This window comes from Artemia sp. Qi Xiang Cuo, chromosome 17, assembly GCF_049724085.1.
Source record: "Artemia sp. Qi Xiang Cuo chromosome 17, ASM4972408v1, whole genome shotgun sequence".
In the NCBI taxonomy this organism is placed as follows: Eukaryota; Metazoa; Arthropoda; class Branchiopoda; order Anostraca; family Artemiidae; genus Artemia; species Artemia sp. Qi Xiang Cuo.
Window position 1 is genome coordinate 32185001 of NC_142810.1, and position 22782 is coordinate 32207782.

The 22782-nt window shown below is 38.3% G+C and overlaps 1 protein-coding gene across 2 annotated transcripts in view; it reads right to left on the reverse strand.

Moving 5' to 3' along the window:
* Positions 1-22782, reverse strand: part of dtn (transmembrane protein 132C dtn) — a 258507-nt gene that overhangs the window by 167741 nt on the left and 67984 nt on the right. The window lies entirely within an intron of this gene.

Here is a 22782-nt window from a genome sequence, read left to right on the forward strand (position 1 = left end):
GAAATGAGTTTAAATCATTTCGAGTGCAGTTTCCAAATCGCTATTTCTTACATCATTCGTAGTCAAGAAGTTTATTTTCAAGTTGAATAGAATTATAGAACGCATTCACTACTATACAGTTTCAGCCTTCAGTTGGATTTTGAAATTGACAGCCGACAGATTGTTTCTACAGCTGAATTGTAAGTTTGCAGATTTTTTTTTTTTTTTGCTGTTTTTAGATAAGATTTTCTTAATGTTTGATCCTCAATTGTTGAACGCCGGATAGAAAATACAATCTTCTTTCTGAAACATTTTTACCCCCCCCCCCCCCCCCAAAAAAACCCTTCTATTGAGCCAAAATTTAGCTATAGACTAAGCTATGTACAAGGTTAGGGAATTAAAGATTGAAGGGGAAGTTACCCCAAAAAATATGATTCATAAATAAAATTTAAATTACTGCCTATAGGGGGGGGGGGAATAGGGGGCTATCCTTTTTAAATGATAATACATCTTTTTTTTATTGAAAGCAGGGATGCCAAAAAGTTAATTATTTTTTTCATTTAAAGTGGAGACAGAAGAAAATGATTTCAAATTCCCTCGGAAACCATTGAAATATTTTGATAGACACATTGGACCCCACATTAGGACTTGTTCATTGTCTTGGGTATTTTGCAATTTTTCATAGGCTACTGGCGTAATTTGGCTTTTGTGTGTGCTCCCTTTTAATTAGATTCTTTGGATCTTTTTGAATGCCACGGCGAATCTATGACTCAGTTTTCCAATAATTTGAGGTATATCTGAATAATTTCGACAATTTTGTTGTTGTGTTTGTACCCCTTTACTCATACCCTCAATTTTTTTTTTCAAGGAACACTAAGCTGTTTAACGTTATTTTGCGTGTTTGTTTAAACCATATAGTGACCTAGTTAATTATTAAATAAATTATTTTTCTAATGAAAGCTGAGACGGTATCCTATTAAGGTGGTATCCAGAGGGGGGGGGTCGGGAGGTTTTACATTTAAATGGTAATATCTGGAAATTTTTTTATTGAAAGCAGGGATCCCAAAAAGTTTTTTTTTTATTTAAAGCAGAGACGGCATCCTATCAAGGAGGTATCCAGAGGGGGGGGGGGTAGTGAGCTATCATATTTAAATGATAATACCTCAATTTTTTTTTAAGCAGGGGTGCCAATAAGTTAATTAATTTTTTTTATTTAAAGCAGAGATGGTTTCCTATCAAGATGGTATCCAGAGGGATTGGGGCATAGCGAGGAATTATATTTAAGTGATAGTACCTTGTTTTTTTTTTATTGAAAGCAGGGATGCCAAAAAGTTGAAAAGTTGACAAAAATTAACAAGATTTTTGTGAGTTATGCTTGATACAGCACTTTTATCGTCCAAAGGAAAAGGGACACATGCGTCCAACCCGTTTTTTTTCTTATTGATGAAACGAGTTTACTTTGAAAACATTCATTCATAAGTACCAGGCAGATTCACACTAAAACGAATTGGTGTGACGAAAGCGATATCGACATCCCCACCTAATGTTGCACTCGAGTGACAGTGGCGCCCTTGGTCCAGTGCCCAAGTTACATTAAAAGGCCAGGTCATAATAAAAGCTTTCAATTCGGGAGGTTCAAGGAGGAGTCCTTGACAATCTTATGACCTCAGGGTACTAGATGTTGCACGTTCTTACGTATCTACTGTGGTTTAAAAAATTCGATGACCCTTCAAAGGATGGAAGACCTTATGTACACTTACTACACATGAAAAATTTGGAATGTTAAAACACTTTTTTCAAACCTTTAAAGAAAAGCAAAAAGGCTAAGTACCCTTAACTCTGCTTAGATCCTATTTTAAAAAGACACTATGAGGAGATCGCCGTTTATATGACCCTTGCAGAAGCTTTCAACCTGGGTGGGGTTCAAAAGATGAATATGGGTCCGTTTTCAACACATACAACTTATTGCTGTAACTTTCTAAAGTGAGGTAATTTTTGATAGCGTTTGGGAATCAAATCTGACGATCAATAATTGACGCTATGTGAACAAACGTCCAATTTTGGTTAAAAATGAGACGGTCATAGAAACCACTCCCAGCGTCTTTATGGAGCTGCTTCAGTCTTTGTATTATTTCATTTTTTTACATTTAGAACGGACAACTTTTTCATTTTTTACCTAATAAAATAGCTGAAACTTCATTTTTATTCATACCGAATAAACCATCAAGACTTTTTTCTTTCATTGTAATTGAAGTATTCTCATGTGAAGTGTTCATCATGTATTTTTCAATTTGATAAATTTACTCCTTTTAGATGCAGTTTATAATTTGACTGATATTAGGTATTTATCAGTTTATAATTTGGAATGAATCCCAAAAAGAAAAAATGAATGATATCCAAATGAGCAGCCAAAAGCAATAAAAAAGCAGCAGTTCAGCCATAGCCTACATGACATATTCAATAAAGAAGCCAAAAAAACTTTAAAACGTATTTTTTTTTAAATTATTATTAAAAACCAGTTTTTAATACAAGGAAGCTTTTTAGGAATCCAAAAGAGCAAAAAAAAAACATTCAATATCAAAGTTGGTCATTTCCACTGTTTTAAAGGTGACAAAACAGATATAGCCAAAGGGCATTATGAAAAAATTAAGCTTCTAAGTTCAAAGTTATATTCAAAGTTTTTACCCATATAACTGACGAATTTTGTGATACAGTATTTGAAGTTTTGTATGCAGTATTGCTCGATGAAAAAAGCTGCTAATTATTATAATGAGTTATGTTAAGAATAAATAGCTAATAGATACTTCAATTACTCGTATTATGCAAGGGTTCTGAAAAGCCACAGCAATTTCGCTTCTACAAGATTTCTTCGTCTCCTGACAAATCATGAATAAAACAAGTTTCCTAGCAGTGATTTGTTAATTTTTGAGTTCAGGGATATGCTCAAATCTGCCCCAAATTTCAGCTTTTACTTGAGAAAGACTAATGAAAATCTTAGTACTTTCAGTCAACGTTGATCATGACGGTGGCGCGCCCCCGACATCTTACCGGCGCCGCGCCACCGACAATTTACCGACGGCGCGGCGCGCTGTTTTTGGCCCCGCCACCGCTGGTCTTCCCTCATCGGCGCGGCACCGGGGTCTAGTTTTAATGCTTTAAATATTTACCAGAGGACAGTAAATAAAACAAACATCTACTGGAAGCCTCTTAAGTATTACGGACAAAGCAGCAACATCCAATTAGAAAAGAAGGAGTCTCGTGAGTTTATTTTGGGAGCGGGCGGGTGGAATCGGTCGAAACGAGGGTGCAAAAATGAAATAAGTCCAAGGTAATAAGTTTCGATGAAGCGGTGTAAAACGAGCTTAAATCGGTGCAAAAATGTGACTTGGTCAAAGCTACGAATGCTACGAATGCAAAAATGTGACTTGGTCAAAGCTACAATCAAAGCTACGAATGGACTTGGTCCATGAAAGAGCAAAGTTCTGAATCGGTACAAAACAAGCCAAGTCCTGACTCAGTGTTAAGTCCTGGCTGGCATGAATACAACGATGGATAGTCTGCTCAAAAGGTCAGCAAATAAAGAATTGAACTGAAAAATAACGTAAATAAATATAATCGTCGTTAACTCTTAGCTACGATTGATCGTAACAACGGAAAGTACAAAAACAACATCTTAACCTTTTAAGGATTGTCTCGAGTCAAGTTTTGACTAAAAATTTGAGCCAAGATCGATTTGATCCATGATGTAAGTCCGCCTATTAGGTGGTCAAGAGTCAACACTCGAATTCGACTGATTTTCAACGACGAGTCTATTCAGCTCGAACTTATATGTCGTCTATAAAACTTCTAGACAAATTTATTGTTTGAAAAATATTCAAGCTAAGATAATACCCTCCAATATTAAAAAATAGTTTAAACCCACACACGATAGCTCATTATTTAAAACTTAAAATCATCGGACAATGCCATATAAAGCCGGAGATGAGGGACAATAATCCACAACAGCACAATTGAGTTTTAAATATAATCTTTATATGGTGATCTATGAATGAGTATATCTAACTAATGGTGTCATGTAGAAACACTTTCAATACGATTTATTGCTACAAAGGTTTTGCTTGAAAATATTAATGGTAAAGTTAATATGGAAATGCCAAAGAGCTGGTATATTTGGCATACTCAGAATAAATTACTTGTTGTGACATCTAAGGTATTTGTTACACACTTCGTAAGCGAGATAATAAAAAGATAAGTAGTTCAGAAAAGTAAACATATTTTAAGACAAAATAATAACCCTTCATACCATAGAACATACTTTATTCACTAAATTATTTTTTTTAATGTTGTCCAAAAATGAAGTTCTTCGAAGAAAAGTAATGAGCCATATAAAACCCTAAGACGAGCGGAAATAAAATCCTATAATAATTCAAACTTAAAACCAACAGAAGTTACTGTAAATGGACAAATGAAACCCAAAACGAACAGACATCAAAATATATAATGATATCAGACATAAAGATATCATATGCGTGATAAGGATGAACAAATGAGCCCTAAAACGAACTGAAGTCAAAATCATTAATCCAGTCAATTCAAAACCAGCAGAAATCACCACAAACATGATTTAATCGACTGCCCCCAAACTTTCAAAAGCCAATAGCGTCATTTGCGCTCTACTGAAAATGACTTCTACTCGTATTTCGAGCAATGTGTGTTCTTATTTGTATAAAATCAGCAACAATACAACAACAAAAATATGACAAGGCTAATAAAGTTTTACATATAAGAGTAGTGCCGCTTCCCCTCCGTCCCAAACCCTCTATACGGCTTGAGTGTCATTTGCGTTTTATTGAAAACAGTATATATTTAAACAATGTGTTTTCCTTCATCACAACATCGACACAAATAAATAAAACAAGATCACCATAATGATCATGATGACTGGAAAGAGCTAATTAAAACAGGTCAATTGTTTCATACACAATGATATGAATTCCAGGATATATTGACAATTTTCTATTTTTCAAATTTATGATTATAAAAAAAGAAATTTTTCAGATATGTTATAGTTTTGATGAAAGCGCAAATGATGCCAAAGCCTTTAAAAAGTTTAATGGGTAGTCGACTTACTGGTAATTGTGGTAATTTCTGTCAGCTATAAGTTTGACTGGAATATTCCTTTCAATTCTTGTTCGCGTTAGGATCATAGGATCCTATTATCTTTATGTTCAATAGGATTATTTATTTTGATTTATTTTATTTTTGGGTTTCATTTATATTAATTTCTCTTCGCTTTAAGTTCGAATTATTGCAGGAGTTTATTTCCGCTCATCGTAGTCTTTAATATGGCTCTTTACTTTTCTTTGAATTTTTTTCAAAAACTATGTAAGAAGTTTTCTGTTTGTTTTTAATTGACATGGTTCTATTTTTCTTTCTTTTTGTGCCTAAGTATTCTACCTCAATATTTAAACATGAATAAATTATAATACCCATTGGCGCTTAAACTAAAAAAAATTTTGAGGTGGATCCGAGACAAGACATTCTTAGCCACCTCCCTGCATCACGAAATTGAAAATTCCTTCCCTCTTCCTTATCCTACAGAACCTAAAAATTGATTCCAAGACTAATCTCAAGATATTGTAAATATGGTATTTTGATAAAGTGGATGCAAATAGTGTCATTTGTTTAATTTTACCATCTCCTTTCAAGTCATATTTCAATGTCCACGCCCCCCCCCCCTTCCGGTCAGCACACCCTGGAAGTTTCAACATGATATTCCTACCCGTTCCCAAAATGTTAAAGATGCAAAATTTTGACAACTTAGCAATACATAATGTCTGTTGGTTGACTTTGATAATAAACAATGTATGGATTATTCTAAGTCACACAGGAGACCTTTTTTGGATCAGAGAAGAAACTATTGAGCCCCTTCCCCTCCCCCAAGCTTAAAATCTGAAATCTCTTTGCCCCACCCTCCTACTTTCTTTCCCCAATAATGCCTGAAATTTCCACTCCATTCCCAAAGTTGTTCCTGAGATTTTGCAGAAACTGTATTTTGATAATCTTTATACACAGTGTTTTTGAGTTGGTTATACCCTTGCCCCCAAAACATAGGTCAAAGAAACATTTTAGTACCCTTAGCGGTTCTTGAGATAACGCAGATACATCATTTTGCAGAGAATGTAGTTTGAACATGGTTGCAGTGTATAGTTGTAACGTAGTGACAGCTGTAACATAGCAAAGAGTGAACCACGGCCCATAGCAATCAAAAGTTTAAAAATATATTATGAAAATAAAATACCTAGCGCCAAAAAATTGCCATTTTTAGTTGCATAAGGCAAAAATTCCGTCGAATTGAAATAAAAAGCAAACTATTGGAATTGCCATTGACAAAAACTTAGAACAAGTAAAATTACGTTTTGCATCAGTAGCATTGATGTGTCCTCTCATTTATTTATTTTATTTTCTTCGCCGCTGCTATCGGGGTAACGGTACATCATAGAGAGCTGTTTAAGGGCTCATCTGAAATGTAATTTTCATATATAATCCTTTTTTAAATAAATTTTGCTTGGTAACACCATCATAAAATGCCTCATGGCATTATGACATTATCCTACTCAGTCATATTCTTAGTAGAGTGCCCCCCCAGGCCAATCAGCACATCCCCAGGTGGCGGATAGGGGAACGCCCTACAGTATGTAGGACACCTCCATAGGAGGCGCGGACCAAGGTGGGACCTAGTTCCTGGGGGTCCATAATTGAAACTGGGACACCCTAGCCCGAGGGTCGTATATACAGGCGTAGGAGGAGGAAGGCCCTTAAGACGTACACCGTATAGGGACAACAGGCGTGTGGACACCTCCCGGTGGTTACAAACCTTCCCCCAGCAATGGGTCAAATTGTTCGGTGCTGTAGGACACAGAACGGGAGGATCCCTTCCTAGAAGGATAACTGTGAAGGACAGATGATCCAGAACCCTGGACAATGGCCTCTACTAAGGGTAGAGAGGAATGGCATACCTCTATCCTGACAAAAAAGCAACGGAACTCCTTCTCTTTTATATAGTAATGAAATTGCGAAAAACAGAATAAAAACTTATGCTACCACGTCCGGGGTAACCGACGGTTTAATATCTAGTTATAAATAGTAGAAATAATGATATTGTTGATGATGATGGTGATAATGTTTTAGCTACCGCGTCCACGTCCGGGGCAACCGACGACTATTTATCCGATTTGACAACTCTCTAGTCAGAGAAGACACCACTATTTACTGCAAAGACATCACTTTCGCTTGGAACGCTAAACATACGAACACTTGCTAAACCTGGAAAAAAGGAATTAATTTTAAATGAAATCGACCGCTATCATTGGTATATTATTGAACTATCAGAGACCCACCTTCCTTTAAATGTAATAGAAACCATAAACGGAAACACCCTCATCACCTCGGGACGAAGCGACGGTGTTCATCGTCGAGGTTTTGGCATTCTACTCTCGAAACGTGCAAAAAAATCTACTTGCCATAAATCCAATCTGATGAGTGTATCATCACCACCCGTTTTAAAGGTTCCATAGCTAATATTTCCATCATCCAAGTTTATGCCCCCGACTCTTCCCGGATTGACCAAGATGCAGAAGACTTCTACGCCCAGCTCCAACACACCATAGACCAGGTGCCCAAGAAGGATGTTCTGTTCATGATTGGAGACTTTAATGCCATCGTCGGAAAATCAAATGCAGGTTTTGAAGACGTACTGGGCAAGTTCGGACATGGGCGACAATACCTTAGGGGGTAAATACTCATAGATTTATGTCATGATAACGAGCTTTTCATTGTCAACAGAATGTTTCGACATTAAAAGACGCAGAAAAGTCACAAGGAGATCCCCAGACGATCGAACCTCAAATATGATTGACCTCATACTGGTCCGCAAGCGTTGGAAGTCGTCAGTACTGAATACAGTGTCTTTATCCGGTGCTGATTTTGGCTCAGACCATGTTCTAGTAATGTCAGAGCTCCGTATGTGCCTCCGAAAGCCCCAGCTGCCCAATAAAAGCTGCCCAAGATACCGTGTCGATCTGCTAAACCACATCAAAACAAGAAGCAAGCATAAAACCGCTCTCTCGAATAAGCTGTCAAGCATCCAATTCACGGGAGTCCCAACCACAGAGGAAGTGGACCATTTGGTTGATGAAAGTGCCTCAATCATCAGAGAAACGGCCAATGAAATCTAAGGAGTACAGTCCCGCTCTGATAAACCGTGGATCGTACACGAAATCATCGATATCTGTGCTGAAAAACGTAATCACGCCAACAAACAAGACCAACAAAGACAGGATGAATACAAGAGGCTAAAACGTCTAGTACAGAAAAAAATACGACAGGCTCTGCGCCAATACTTTAACGACCAGTGCCATGAATGCAAACACGCCTTCGAGAAAGGTAACAGCCGCTACATGTACAAAAAAGTACGGGAGCTGTCGAAAAAGAAACCCGGGGCAGCAACAACCCTATTAGATAAACATGGACAGCTTATCACAGATTCTGAGGAGAGGCAGGAACGCTGGAAGGAACACCTCTTCCAGAAACTGAACCCCACAATAGCCCCTGATCCATTTATCCTACTGTCTTTTCAACTACCGGAGTACCCAATAGATCCAAGTCCACCACCATTACGAGAAGAGATAGCTGCAGCTATAAAATCCCTAAAAATAAATAAAGCTCCTGGCCCAGATGGTATACAGTCAGAGCTACTTAAGTCGGGCCCAGAAGAACTGGTAGACATCTATCATAAAGTCACAATAGGCATCTGGGAAACGGGCCACTTCCCCAGATCCTGGGCAAAAGCCTTGATTGTCCCCCTTTACAAAAAGGGCGAAAATGGTGACTGTAACAACAACAGACCAATTAGCATAACATGCCAACCGGCGAAGATCCTCACGAAAATCCTACTGGGCCGACTAAAATCCCTGATAGACCTCACTTTAGAGGAATAGGCCGGCTTCCGAAGAGATCGATCTATTATAGATCATATATTTTCCACCCGGCAACTGATGGAGAAATATTTAGAAATTGCGAAAGAGCTGCTCTTACTTTTCATTGACCTTAAACAGGCCTTCGATTTAATATGGCGCGACGGGCTTTGGCACATACTTCTGCATTATGGGGTCCCCAAAAACATGGTAACCTTGATCAAAAAATATATATTTGAATTTCTAAAGCCAGGTTCAGACGCCTGTGGGATTGACAGAAGAGTTCCAGACGTCAGCAAGTGTTCTCCAGGGCTGCCTCATATCCCCTCATCTGTTTAATCTGTTTCTAAATGCAGCTTGATCACTTGCTAAAACCACAGAAGGAACATCCATTGGAGGGGACCTTGTAGACAAATTAGCGTACCCAGACGACATCGTGAAATAAACATGAACATTTCCTCCAAACAGACACAAACAAGATAATGTCAGCAACCAAAGCCCTTGGGATTGTTGTCAACACAACAAAAACAAAAGTCATGTAGGTATCTAAAGACTCTGCACAGAGAGCCATACAGCTAACCATAAAAGGAGAGCAAATTGAAAATGCAGAATCTTTCGTCTACCTCGGCAGTCTTTTAACCTCTAACAACGATTGCTCAAAATCGATTAAGTGTAGACTGGGCCTTGCAACCAGCAGTTTCAAAAGCCTATCATCAAATTGGAAAAGTAAATTACAATCAAAATCACTGAAAGTCCGACTCTTTAGCATTCTCATAATCCCCATCGCTATGTATGCAAGTGAAACTTGGTCAATTAAAGCTTATGCCGAAGGTCGAATCTCACAATTTGAAACAAAATATCTCCATCGCATAGCAGGGATCACCTACATTGGCCGAGTATCCAACGAAGAACTCCGTAAACTCCTCCACTGTCCGTACACTATCATGGACCGAATTAGAAGTCAGCAACTCCACTGGCTTGGTCATATCCAACGAATGTCATCAAACCAGCTCCCAAAAATCACGTTCGAAGGATGGGTACATGGCACACGATCTTGTGGCCGACCCCGCAATTGATCGTACGACAACTTAAAGGCTAGAACCTCCCCCTACTCCTGCGTCTAGTACCAGATAGAACCGAATACCGTCGCCATATTCAAGGACTAGTGAGAAGAGAAGAAGCCCCAATACAGCCACAAAGGCCTGATGGGATATAAGTCAAGCAAGTCAAGTCATCCAAAAAGTGCACTTGGGGTGCCGTTTCTGGTATGGAAGGGCTGGGAGGGATAAAAAGGTACTATCCAATCTCCATGGTTGAAAACCTTAAACCTGAGGTTTACACTCCTCCTCTTATATATTACCCTTCCCAGCCCATTCAATATTTTTCTTATAAATCGTCTACTGACAAACAGAAGTAGCAGCCAATTCTAACATCATAGCCAGCCATTTGAGGTCTCATTTAAAAGCTAATTTTTATATCTACGGTTTTTTTTATAAACTCATCTTGATAACACCGTCATAAAGTTTTTATGTATATTTCAAAACTTAAAAACGAGCAAAAATTGATTTTAAAAAAAGCAAAGTTACGGAAGTAAAGAGCGAAGATGAAACTCAACACTAACAAAAAACTATTGGTTCACAGTTTATGCAACATGTATGTGCAATATTGGTTCAAATAGCATGACCTGTAATATTTTCCTAAATTTGTAGAGTTCTAAAAAATGAGCGCTTTATTGAAAACTGATCTTACTAGATGTTTTGAGAGAATTAATATTATAGACTAAAATATACTGTCTCCCTGGCCAGTAGAAGCTTTGAAAAAAGCAACAATGCAATAAGTACCAGCCACATTTAAAATTTGCATCTTTTGCGCTATACCTGTACCACTATTTACGGGTCAGTATTTATATGCTTAGTCGTGGACTCGTTACTTCAACTCACGCGTATTAAATTGAAACAAAAGAGTGATATATGGCAAAGTGCAAGGGATATATATAATCTGGACTATATGTTTGCACATTAGGGGGTTGGGGATAAAGTAAAGCATGAATTTAGCCATACACCACTCTTTTATTTCAACTTAGGCCTAATACCCGTAAATGACTAAAAAAAAACATTTTAAATAGTGGTATAGGTATAACGGAAAAGATCCTAAATTTTCAAAGCGGTTGAAAAAACCTTCATTACATTTAATCTGTTGGAGAGTGCAAAATATTTGAAACTGCAAAGAATTGATCAAGCTGCACTCTGTTTGGGTAAACTTTTATACTTCTGACAAAGAAACCTGCTCATATTTCATTATCAATCTCTCCGTCGGAAAACGTCAGAAATGAGAGTGGGCAATTAAATGATCGCTTGCAAGGGAAGCCAAAGTCTATTACAACACAAAAGGAAAGTAAACAATGTATCTTAGGAACCGCATGGATCAATACACTCCAATTCCTTCTTCAACGAATGTTCTTTGAAAATACAAATGACTGCAAACATAACCTGTTTATAAGTTGATTTGAACAGCAAAATTTTTTTGGGGTGTAAACAAAACGGATTACCAAAAATGATTGCAATTAACGCACTAGTTAACCATTTATTGTTGACCTTGAAAAATTTACACAAGTAAATTTTCAGTGTAGATTTTATGGTTCTGAAAGCCACGCCGAGAGATATTCAAATAAAATTTTGCATGACCATAAATGTACTGCTTAGCAATAAACAAAATTAAAAATTTATAAATTAAATGAAATAAAAATATGCCTTAATAGTCTAAAACAATGTGTCAATCCATCAAACAAACTCGGACCTTATTTAAATCAAAGTACAGAAGAAGTGGAGAATCCTTTTTCATTCTTTGTGTTTAGGACTGAAGTGCAGGAACCGTATCACTTGTGCCTTCGAAGGTTTAATAGTTTCCTCATTCCTAGGAAATTGGAAGTTTCAACTTTCTCTTTCTTAGTATTGTTATTAGAAAGTTCGCCCACGGCAAGAAAATCACTGTCAACTAGCCCATCCGCACCCAGTCCGAAGTTTGGCCAGAACTACTATTTTCAATTTGTATAACTAAAGAGCCAAAGTGGGCCATTGTGGGTCAAGAGCCAAATTTGGGCCTGAATTTTACCCATCTGGTACTGTGGTGGCCATTCTTTGGAAATAAGGCTTATTTTACTTTTGAGCATCAACTACTTTCTGCACTAAGTATGTGCACTCACTTGGAATTTAGTACGACGGTACCTACAGCCAAGGAGACCTTAATCAAGAAAGCTTAGATTGTTGAACTTTACAGTCCAAGCGCTAGCAGGCTTCAAAGTATTTTTGTTGAGGGAAATCTCTTCTATGAAAAAATGGAACTTGTAATCAGAATTGTAAAGCTTGATCATTTTCAGGAACAAGGTAGGCCTAATACATATTCGTGTTAATGTATCAAACTTTTATTCGTTTCCCATGCATTTTAGGTAGAGACATTTGTCTTTATGCAAAAGGCGTTGCGTTGCAAAAAGGCGTTGCAAAAGGTTTATGCAAAAGGCAACGCACTGGCAAGGTTTTGAAATTATCACTAAATTGTTTCTGTGACAATCATGTGATGATACACATATAATTAAGTTGTTTTGACCATCAGATACATAGGAAATAATTGACGTGTTATAACTTGAGGCAAAGTAAACTAGCCCTATAGTACGTGCTGCAGCTTTAGAAATAACCTCACGGAAGTGTTAAATTTTTATCTTCTGGGGCGAAGTCATAAAGCACCAGCTTGTACACTAGCTCATTTCAAAAGTAACACATAGATTGGGTGTCAGGGAATGCGCAAGGGGCACCTGATCATTTTCTTGAAGAGAAAATTTTTCAGAATCTTTTTTGAGAAAAATTTATTCCTGATCATTTGAATCCATAATTTTAAGTAAAAAAAGATGAACTATCTCCAATTAAACGCGGCTTAGGGGGAGGAGACCCGTAAATGGGCTTTTGCAAATACACAGAATCAAAACCCTTATGTAATTCTGATTTAAACAGGATTTAGCATGTCAGCCTACTTTAATTTGAGTTTATCGTGTCATCGTGCGTCTATGAAATCCTTATTTTTAAATTTGACGTTCGCAAGATTTGGAGACTTTAACGCTAAAGTGGGAAATGACCGATCCTTCAACCCAAAAGTTCTTGGCCAACATGGTCTGGGTCAACGAAATGAAATGGAGAGCTTCTAATTGATTTTGCCCTAATGAATGACTTGTAGTTGGTGGTTCTCTGTTTCCTCACAGAGACGTGCACAAGTACTCTTGGACATCGACAGATGGAATAACCAAAAATCAGATTGATCACTGCCTTATAAGCAAGAAATGGCAATCGAGTCTACAAAATGTTCGGACCTATAGAGGAGCTGACGGATCAAATCATAACCATATGATAGCCAAACTCTGTCTAAAATAAAGAAGATATGCAACAAAAGAACAGTCCTTAAGACCTGTTTTTGACTCTGAAAAACTCCAGGACAAGACATTAAAACAGGTTTTTACAATGGAGCTATACAATAGATTTAAAGCTCTATCCATGCCCTAGGAAGCTGAATATGAAATAGTATGGGAAGCCATATGAGAATGCTACCAAGAAATAGTTAAATAAACCCGGGACCTCCGTAGGAAACCTAATAACTAGCGGCTGTCCGAGCAAAGTTGCCAACAAATAGATGAAAGAAAAAAGATGAGAATGTCTGTCCTCCAACGGCAAGTCCCCGATCGTCTTGTTTTCCAAAACGAGCAGTTAGAGCTCTTGACAAAGCTGTCAAGAAAAGTGTCCGTACTGATAAGCGAGACTTTCTAGAGTGTAAAGCAATGGAGGCAGAAGAAGCAGCAAAAAGAGGAGACTCTAGAACTGTTTAAAGAATCACCAATGACATCATATGGGAACGCCCAACAAATAGAGACAGTCCCGTCAGAGATCCATCGGGGGTGTAGGTGACAGAACAGAGTGCAGTCAATGAACTATGGGGTAATCATTTCAAAAGTTTACTAAATAGGCCCGCCCCAAAAGAACCACCTGACATTCCAGAGATTCCCATCTTCTTCCTGAATATCAGCACAGATCCGCCTTGTGCCAGTGAGATACAAGAAGCAGCAAAGAAAATAAATATGGAAAATATCCGGGACTGGACCGCATATCTGCAGAGATGATACAGGCATCAATGTCATTATGTATCTCTCTTTGGTCTTTGCTCTTTCCTCAGATTTGAACAATAGCCAAAGTACTATCAGACTTGAACCGCAGCACACTCATCAGGATATTCACAAAACAAGCTACCAAGCCGGGCAACTGGTAGGGTATAAGTTTATTTTTAATGCCTTGGAAGATCCTCTCACATATTATCATATAGAGAATCCGAACCCAACTAGATCATTACCTCTGAGACAAATAGTATGGAATCCGGTCAAACGGCTCATGTGCAGACCTTGTATTCACGCTTAGACTTCTTACTGAAGAAAGCAGGGAGTGGCGTTTAAAGATTTATATGATCTTTGTGGATTTCGAGAAGATCGTGCCCTCGACTCAGTAGATCGTGAAAGCCTATGGAAGATTTTCATCCACTATGGAATCCCTGAAAAAATAGAAACGATTATTACCGCCATGTATGAGAATGGTGAATGTTGCGTCAAGACACCAGAGAGCCAAACTCGTTCCTTCCGGATTTTGTCAGGAGTAAAACAAAGATGTGTTCTATCACCATTACTTTTTGTAATAATGGTTGATTACATCCTATGGAACACAGGAACAGAAGGCATCAGATTAAGCCCCGAAGTCCAGGTCAATGATACTGCCTTTGCAGAAAGCTTAGCAGTCCTTTAGGCAAGCAATATACATCTTCAAAAATTTCTTAAAAAGACAATGGTAAAGGTAAACCATCTTGCCCTACGTGTAAATGCTCAGAAAACAAAAAGTATGGCGACTAGTGACTCTTCTCTGTCCATTAAATATGGCGACCAAAATGTTGAGCAAGTTGTCCAGTTCAAATATCTGGGAAATATCATTGAGAACACCGGCTCGATAGTGAAAGAGATACTCACCAGAATAGGACAGGCAAATGGCGCCTTCAACAAACTACGTCAAGTATGGCGATCTCAGAGATTTTCTCTGCGCCTAAAGCTACGCCTTTTCAACAGCAATGTTATGCCAATACTACTCTACGCAGCAGAAACATGGCACCTGAATCAAGAACAAGAGAGAAGAGTCCTGGCCTTTGAAAACTCGTGTCTTCGTAGAATATTGAGCGTCCATTGGTCACACAAGGTGACAAACCAGTCCATTCGTGAAATGACGCAACAACCTCTAATGACCGACATCATCAGAGTCTTAAGGTGGAGATATTTGGGCCACGTCCTACGTATGGATGACCAGACTCCCAAAAGCCGCTTTACACTGGCAACCACCAGGAACTCGCAGCCGGGGAAGACCCAGAAACACACTGCGCCGGACCTACCAAAGAGATCTACGAATCCTGCATACCTCCGTTCTACCAGAGTGGGAGGACATCACTGCAGCAGCAAATATGAGGGAAGGTTGGCGGCTCCTCCTAGATGTCCTGGGTACCTCAGGAGGCACAGGCGGATCTAAGGCAAGTGCTAAATTAAAAAAATCTACTGCTTCGTAGCATACCTTACCGCTCCTAATGTTTTGGTTCGCATGCGGGACAAAGTCATTTCGATCACTGAACTTGCAAATAGACTCCCACCGTCTCTGGTGAATTCAATTGCCCTTTTGCACTGTGTCACCGGTTGTGATACTGTGAGCTTCAGTTTCTCCAAAGGAAAAGAAGACGATCATTAGATCAGCTGTGCCGTGGTTACCTCGAATATTTGCTCTTATTGAACAGATTTTGGAACAAATCGACAGAGTAGTTGAACTTGGAGGAAGATATTATGATGCTGTGTAGGGAGATTTTGATCGCCTGTACAGAAAATCAGAGGAATTTTTGTGTTTCAAAGACTTCCGCGTTCACTTGTCCCCTCACCGGAAAACGCTGAAGAGCCTGCCTCCAACCGAAAACTCCTTTGCCTTACATGTGAAAAGGTGCATTTACCTGTGGTCCATTATGCTGCAGGCCCGTATGCCTTGCCCCTTGCACCTTTCTCCGCTTAATTTTGTATGAGAGATGAAGGGCAGATGCATAGTATCCATTAATCCAACCCTTCCTGCTTGGCTATCCACTATTCAGAAAAATTCGCCATATTGCAAGCGTAAACCCTGTGGACAAAAATGTCCATGTGCGAATAGAGGTTGCGATATTTCGTGCTCTTGTTGTGGGAAGTGCTGCAAGGCCGAGGTTGATTCAGACGAGGAAAAATTCTGCGTGACTTGAGATGGAGGGACATTAGGAAAAAAAACCTAATGAATATGGGAATGTGAGTATTAAACCAATAATATTAATTAGGACTTTAGTTTCTTTACCAGCGTCATTGCTGCCACTTTTTCTAACTAATCGTGTTAGTTTTTATGAAGACATTCTATGGCCTCTAAGCATTTCTATCTCGTACGTGAACGGAAAACTGCACCTCAAACTTTGTGGAAGATGAATCTTCTTGTATGAAACACCAAAATATTATAAAAGGTCAAGTTTCGGAGAGTTCCACCCCTCGCAAGCAACTGCCATTGGTATTTTGCGAATCAGTATGGTCGATTTAGGGGGGGGGTCGATTTAGGAGTAGAAAGGGGGGTACCAGTCGTGACATGACACCACTGCTGCCATCTACAATTTGGTCTAACGCTGACGGGACATAATTTATTCAAGGATTATCGATCCAGGAAGGGGAGAGAATTCCTGAGAAATTGATTTGCATAATCGAGGGGAGAGAATTTCCGAGAAATTGATTTACATAATCGATGGGGAGAATGTATTGATTTATGAAAGGGGAATTAAGAAACAAATATGGCTTCTTTGATCTTAGGTCTGAGGGATAAACGGTCTTTATGTCAGAGAGAAAAATTAATATTCTTTTTTAGATATGGCTTCGTTGATCTTTAGTGTCAGGAATTAGAAATGACATCACTTGTTATCTTGAAATTATGCGGGAGTCTAAAGAGATAAAATCATATTCTATTTTTTAAATACGGCTTCTTTGATCTTTAAGTCAGAGATAAATTGATATTCTATCGCAACCTTAATAGTGTACCTAGGAACATCTATGAGATGAAGAGATTAACGCAGGAAAGGGTTTCCTAAGAATTTCAAATGTGACAGCGCAGGGATGCCAAAACAAAAGGAACACGCAGAAATTACATTTAGGGATTATTTGGGCAAAACCGTTTTGAGACATTTTAGAAGATGATTTGGGTGAAACCGTTTTGAGACATTTTAGAAGATGATTTGGGTGAAACAGTTTGAGACATTTTAGAAGATGATTTTAGAAGATGATTTAGAAGATGATTTGAGGGTGAAACTCTGTGGTCGTTATAATACACAAGTTCTATTTGAACAATCTTGTGAGGTCCTCTACCCCAACCCCAAAGGGCCCCGACCCCCTATACCCCAACCCCGAAGGAACCCCCGGCCCAACAAAGGCCCCCGGTCCCCTACCCCAACCCCCCACCCCAAAGGGCCCCGACCCTCCTACCCCAACCCCAAAGGGCCCCGACCCCCCTACCCCAACCCCGAAGGAACCCCCCAACCCCAATGCCCCCGGGGCCCCCCGAGCCCCCAAACGCCCCCCAACCCACCCAAATGCCCCATAGCCCCAAAATGCCCCCGGACCCCCCAAGTGCCCCCGGGCCCCCACATTTTTTTTGTTTGCATGTCTGGGTTGGTGTTTGCAAGTCCAAGTATTTGTCTTTGTTGCTTTGTATATCTAAAGTGCATATCTTTCTCTCTTTGCATGTCTGATTCTATTTGTTTGCATGTCTGGGTTGGTGTTTGCAAGTCCAAGTATTTGTCGTTGTGTTTTGTAAATCTAAAGCGCCAGTCTTTCTCTATTTGCATGTCTGATTCTATTTGTTTGCATGTCTGGGTTGGTGTCTGCAAGTCCAAGTATCTGTCTTTGTTGGTTTGTATATCTAAAGTGCCTATCTTTCTCTGTTTGCATGTCTGATTCTATTTGTTTGAGTGTCTGGGTTGGTGTTTGCAAGTCCAACTAGTTGTCTTTGCTGGTTTGTATATCTAAAGTCCATATCTTTCTCTGTTTGCATGTCTGATTCTATTTGTTTACATGTCTGAGTTGGTGTTTGCAAGTCCAAGTATTTGTCGTTGTTGGTTTGTATATCTAAAGTGTCAGTCTTTCACTGTTTGCATGTCGGATTCTATTTGTTTGCATGTCTGGATTTGTGTTTTCAAGTCCAAGTATTTGTCTTTGTTCTTTTGTATATCTAAAGTGACTGTTTTTCTATGTTTGCATGTCTGATTCTATTTGTTTGCATGTCTGGGATGGTGTTTGTAAGTCCAAGTATTTGTTGTTGCTGGTTTATATATCTAAAATGCCTGTCTTTTCTATGTTGTCTTATCTTGGTTTATTTTTTTGCCTGTCTGTATCGGTTTTTTAAAGTCCAAGGATTTGTCGTTGTTTGTATGTAAACCTAAAGTGTCTATCTTTCTATGGTTTCGTATCTGATTCTCTTTGTTTGAAGGTCTGTGCTTTTGTTTACACGTCCTAGTATTTGTCTTTTTTGGTTTGTATATCTAAAGTGCCTATCTTTCTCTGTTTGCATGTCTGATTCTATTTGTTTGAATGTCTGGGTTGGTGTTTTGAAAGTCCAAGTATTTGTCTTTGTTGCTTTTTATATCTAAAGTGCCTGTCTTTCTCTGTTTGCATGTCTGGGCTGATGTTTGCAAGTCAAAGTATTTGTCTTTGTTGGTTTGTATATCTTAAATGCCTATCTTTCTCTGTTTGTATGTCTGTTTCTATGTGTTCGCATGTCTGGGTTCGTGTTTCCAAGTGCAAGTACTTGTCTTTGTTTGATTGTGTATCTAAAGTGGATATTTTTCTGTTTTTGCATGTATGATTCTATGTGTTTGCATGACTGGGTTGGTGTTTGCAACTCCAAGTATCTGTCTTTGTTGGTTTCTATATCTAAAGTGCCTGTCTTTCTCTGTTTGCATGTCTGATTCCATTTGTTTGCATGTCTGGGTTGGTGTTTGAAAGTCCAAGTATTTGTGTTTGTTGGTTTGTATATCTAAAGTGCCTGTCTTTCTCTGTTTGTGTGTCTGATTCTATTTGTTTTTGAATGTCTGGGTTGGGGTTTGAAAGTCAAAGTATTTGTATTTGTTGGTTTGTACATCTAAAGTGACTATCTTTCTCTGTTTGCATGTCTGATTTTATTTGTTTGCATGTCTTGGTTGATGTTTGCAAGTCCAAGTATTTGTCTTTGTAGCTTTTTACATCTAAAGTGCCTGTCTTTCTCTGTTTGCATGTCTGATTCTATTTGTTTGCATTTCTGGGTTGGTGTTTGCAAGTCCAAGTATTTGTCTTTGTTGGTTTTTATATCTAAAATACCTGTCTTTCACTGTTTGAAAGACAGTGAAAGACATCTAAAGTGCCTGTCTTTCTCTGTTTGCATGTCTGATTCTATTTGTTTGCATGTCTGAGTTGGTGTTTGCAAGTCTAATTATTTGTCTTTGTTGGTTTGTTTATCTAAAGTTCCAGTCTTTCTCTGTTTGCGTGTCTGATTCTATTTATTTGCATGTCTGGGTTGGTGTTTGCAAGTCCAAGTATTTGTCTTTGTTGGTTTTTATATCTAAAGTGCCTATCTTTATCTGTTTGCATGTCTGATTATATTTGTTTGCATGTCTGGTTTGATGTTTGCAAGTCCAAGTATTTGTCTTTGTTGGTTTGTATATCTAAAGTGCCTGTCTTTGTCTGTTTGTGTGTCTGATTCTATTTGTTTGCATGTCTGGGTTGGTGTTTGCAAGTCCAAGTGTTTGTCTTTGTTGGTTTGAATATCTAAAGTGCCTGTCTTTCTCTGCTTGCATGTCTGATTCTATTTGTTTACATGTCTGGGTTGGTGTTTGCAAGTCCAAGAATTTGTCTTTGTTGGTTTGTATATCTAAAGTGCCTGTCTTTCTCTGTTTGCATGTCTGATTTTATTTTTTTACATGTCTGGGTTGGTGTTTGCAAGTCCAAGTATTTGTCTTTGTTGGTTTGTATATCTAAAGTGCCTGTGTTTCTCTGTTTGCATGTCTGATTCTATTTGTTTGCATGTCTGGGTTGGTGTTTGCAAGTCCAACTATTTGTCTTCGTTGGTTTGTATATCTAAAGTGCATATCTTTCTCTGTTTGCATGTCTGATTCTATTTGTTTGCATGTCTGGGTTTGTTTTTTGCATGTCCAAGTATTTGTCTTTGTTGGTTTGTATATCTAAAGTGCCTGTCTTTCTCTGTTTGCACGTCTGATTCTATTTGTTTACATGTCTGGGTTGATGTTTGCAAGTCCAAGTATTTGTCTTTGTAGGTTTGTATATCTAAAGTGCCTGTCTTTCTCTGTTTTGCATGTCTGATTCTATTTGTTTACATGTCTGGGTTGGTGTTTGCAAGTCCAAGTATTTGTCTTTGTTGGTTTGTATATCTAAACTACCTGTATTTCTCTGTTTGCATGTCTGATTCTATTTGTTTGCATGTCTGGGTTGGTGTTTGCAAACCCAAGTATTTGTCGTTGTTGGTTTGTATATCTAAAGTGCCTGTTTTTCTCTGTTTGCATGTCTGATTCTATTTGTTTGCATGTCTGGGTTGGTGTTTGCAAGTACATGTATTTGTCTTTGTTTCTTTGTATATCTAAAGTGCCAGTCTTTGTCTGTTTGCATGTCTGATTTTATTTGTTTGCATGTCTGGATTTGTGTTTACAAGTCCAAGTATTTGTCTTTGTTGGTGTGTATATCTATTCTGAATGTATTTCTCTATTTTCATTTCTAATTTTATTTGTTTGCATGTCTAGGCTGTTGTTTGCAAGTCAAAGTATTTGTCTTTATTGGTTTGTATATCTATGGTTCATGTCTTTCTCTGTTTGCATTTCTGATTCTATTTGTTTGCATGTCTGGGTTGATGTTTGCAAGTCCAAGTATTTGTCTTTGTTGCTTTTTATATCTAAAGTGCCTGTCTTTCTGTGTTTGTTTGTCTGATTCTATTTTTTTGAATGTCTAGGTTGGTGTTTGCAAGTCCAAGTATTTGTCTTTGTTGGTTTGTATATCTAAAGTGCCTGTCTTTCTCTGCTTGCATGTCTGATTCTATTTGTTTACATGTCTGGGTTGATGTTTGCAAGTCCAAGAATTTGTCTTTGTCGGTTTGTATATCTAAAGTGCCTATCTTTCTCTGTTTGCATGTCTGATTCTATTTTTTTACATGTCTGGGTTGTTGTTTGCAAGTCCAAGTATCTGTCTTTGTTGGTTTGTATATCTAAAGTACCTGTCTTTCTCTGTTTGCATGTCTGATTCTATTTGTTTGCATGTCTGGGTTGATGTTTGCAAGTCCAAGTATTTGTCTTTGTTGGTTTGCACATCTAAAGTGCCTGTCTTTCTCTGTTTTGCATGTCTGATTCTATGTGTTTACATGTCTGAGTTTGTGTTTACAAGTCCAAGTATTTGTCTCTGTTGTTTTTTATATCTAAAATTCCTGTCTTTCTCTGTTTGCATGTCTGATTCTATTTGTTTGCATGTCTGGGTTGGTGTTTGCAAACCCAAGTATTTATCTTTGCTGGTTTATCTAAAGTGCCTGTCTTTCTCTGTTTGCATGTCTGATTCTATTTGTTTTATCTTTATAAGTATTTATCTTTGCTGGTTTATCTAAAGTGCCTGTCTTTCTCTGTTTGCATGTCTGATTCTATTTGTTTGCATGTCTGGGTTGGTGTTTGCAAGTCCAAGGCTAGATTAAGTTAGGTTAGATTAGGTTAGGTTAAGTTAGGTTAGCCTACATACAGACGCGTACGTTTTGCTACGGCCGCGAGCATGCATAGTGAGAGAGAAATACAAAGTCGACCAGCAGGGATTTTCCGGTGAGTATGGTTAGGTTAGGCTAGATTAAGTTAGGTTAGGTTAGGCTAGATTAAGTTAGGTTAGATTAGGTTAAGTTAGGTACGCGCGCGTACGTAGGCTAACCTAACCTAACTTAACCTAATGTAACCTAACTTAATCTAGCCTAACCTAACCTAACTTAATCTAGCCTAACCTAACCTAACCATACTCGCCGGAAAATCCCCGCAGGTCGAACCAACAAAGACAAATACTTGGACTCGCAAACACAAACCCAGAAATGCAAACAAATAGAATGAGACATGCAAACAGAGAAAGACAGGAAATTTAGATGTTCAAACTGACAAAGACAAATACTTTGACTTGAAATCATCAACCAAAAAATGTAAAAACTGAGAATCAGACGTGCAAACAGAGAAAGACAGGTACTTTAGATATACAAACCAACAACGACAAATACTTGGACTTGCAAAACACCAACCCAGACATGCAAACAAATATAAACAGACATGAAAACATATAAAGACAGCCACTTTATATATACAAACCAACAAAGACAAATACTTGGACTTGCAAACACCAATCCAGACATGCAAACAAATAGAATCAGACATGTAAACAGAGAAAGACAGGCACTTTAGATACACAAACCAACAAAGACAAATACTTGGACTTACAAACACCAACCCAGACATGCAAACAAATAGAATCAGACATGCAAACAGAGAAAGACGGGCACTTTAGATATACAAACCAACAAAGACAAATACTTGAACTTGCAAACATCAACCCATAAATGCAAACAAATAAAATCAGACTTGCAAACAGAGAAAGACAGGCACTTTAGATATACAAAGCAACAACTACAAATACTTGGACTTGCAAACACCAACCCAGACATGCAAA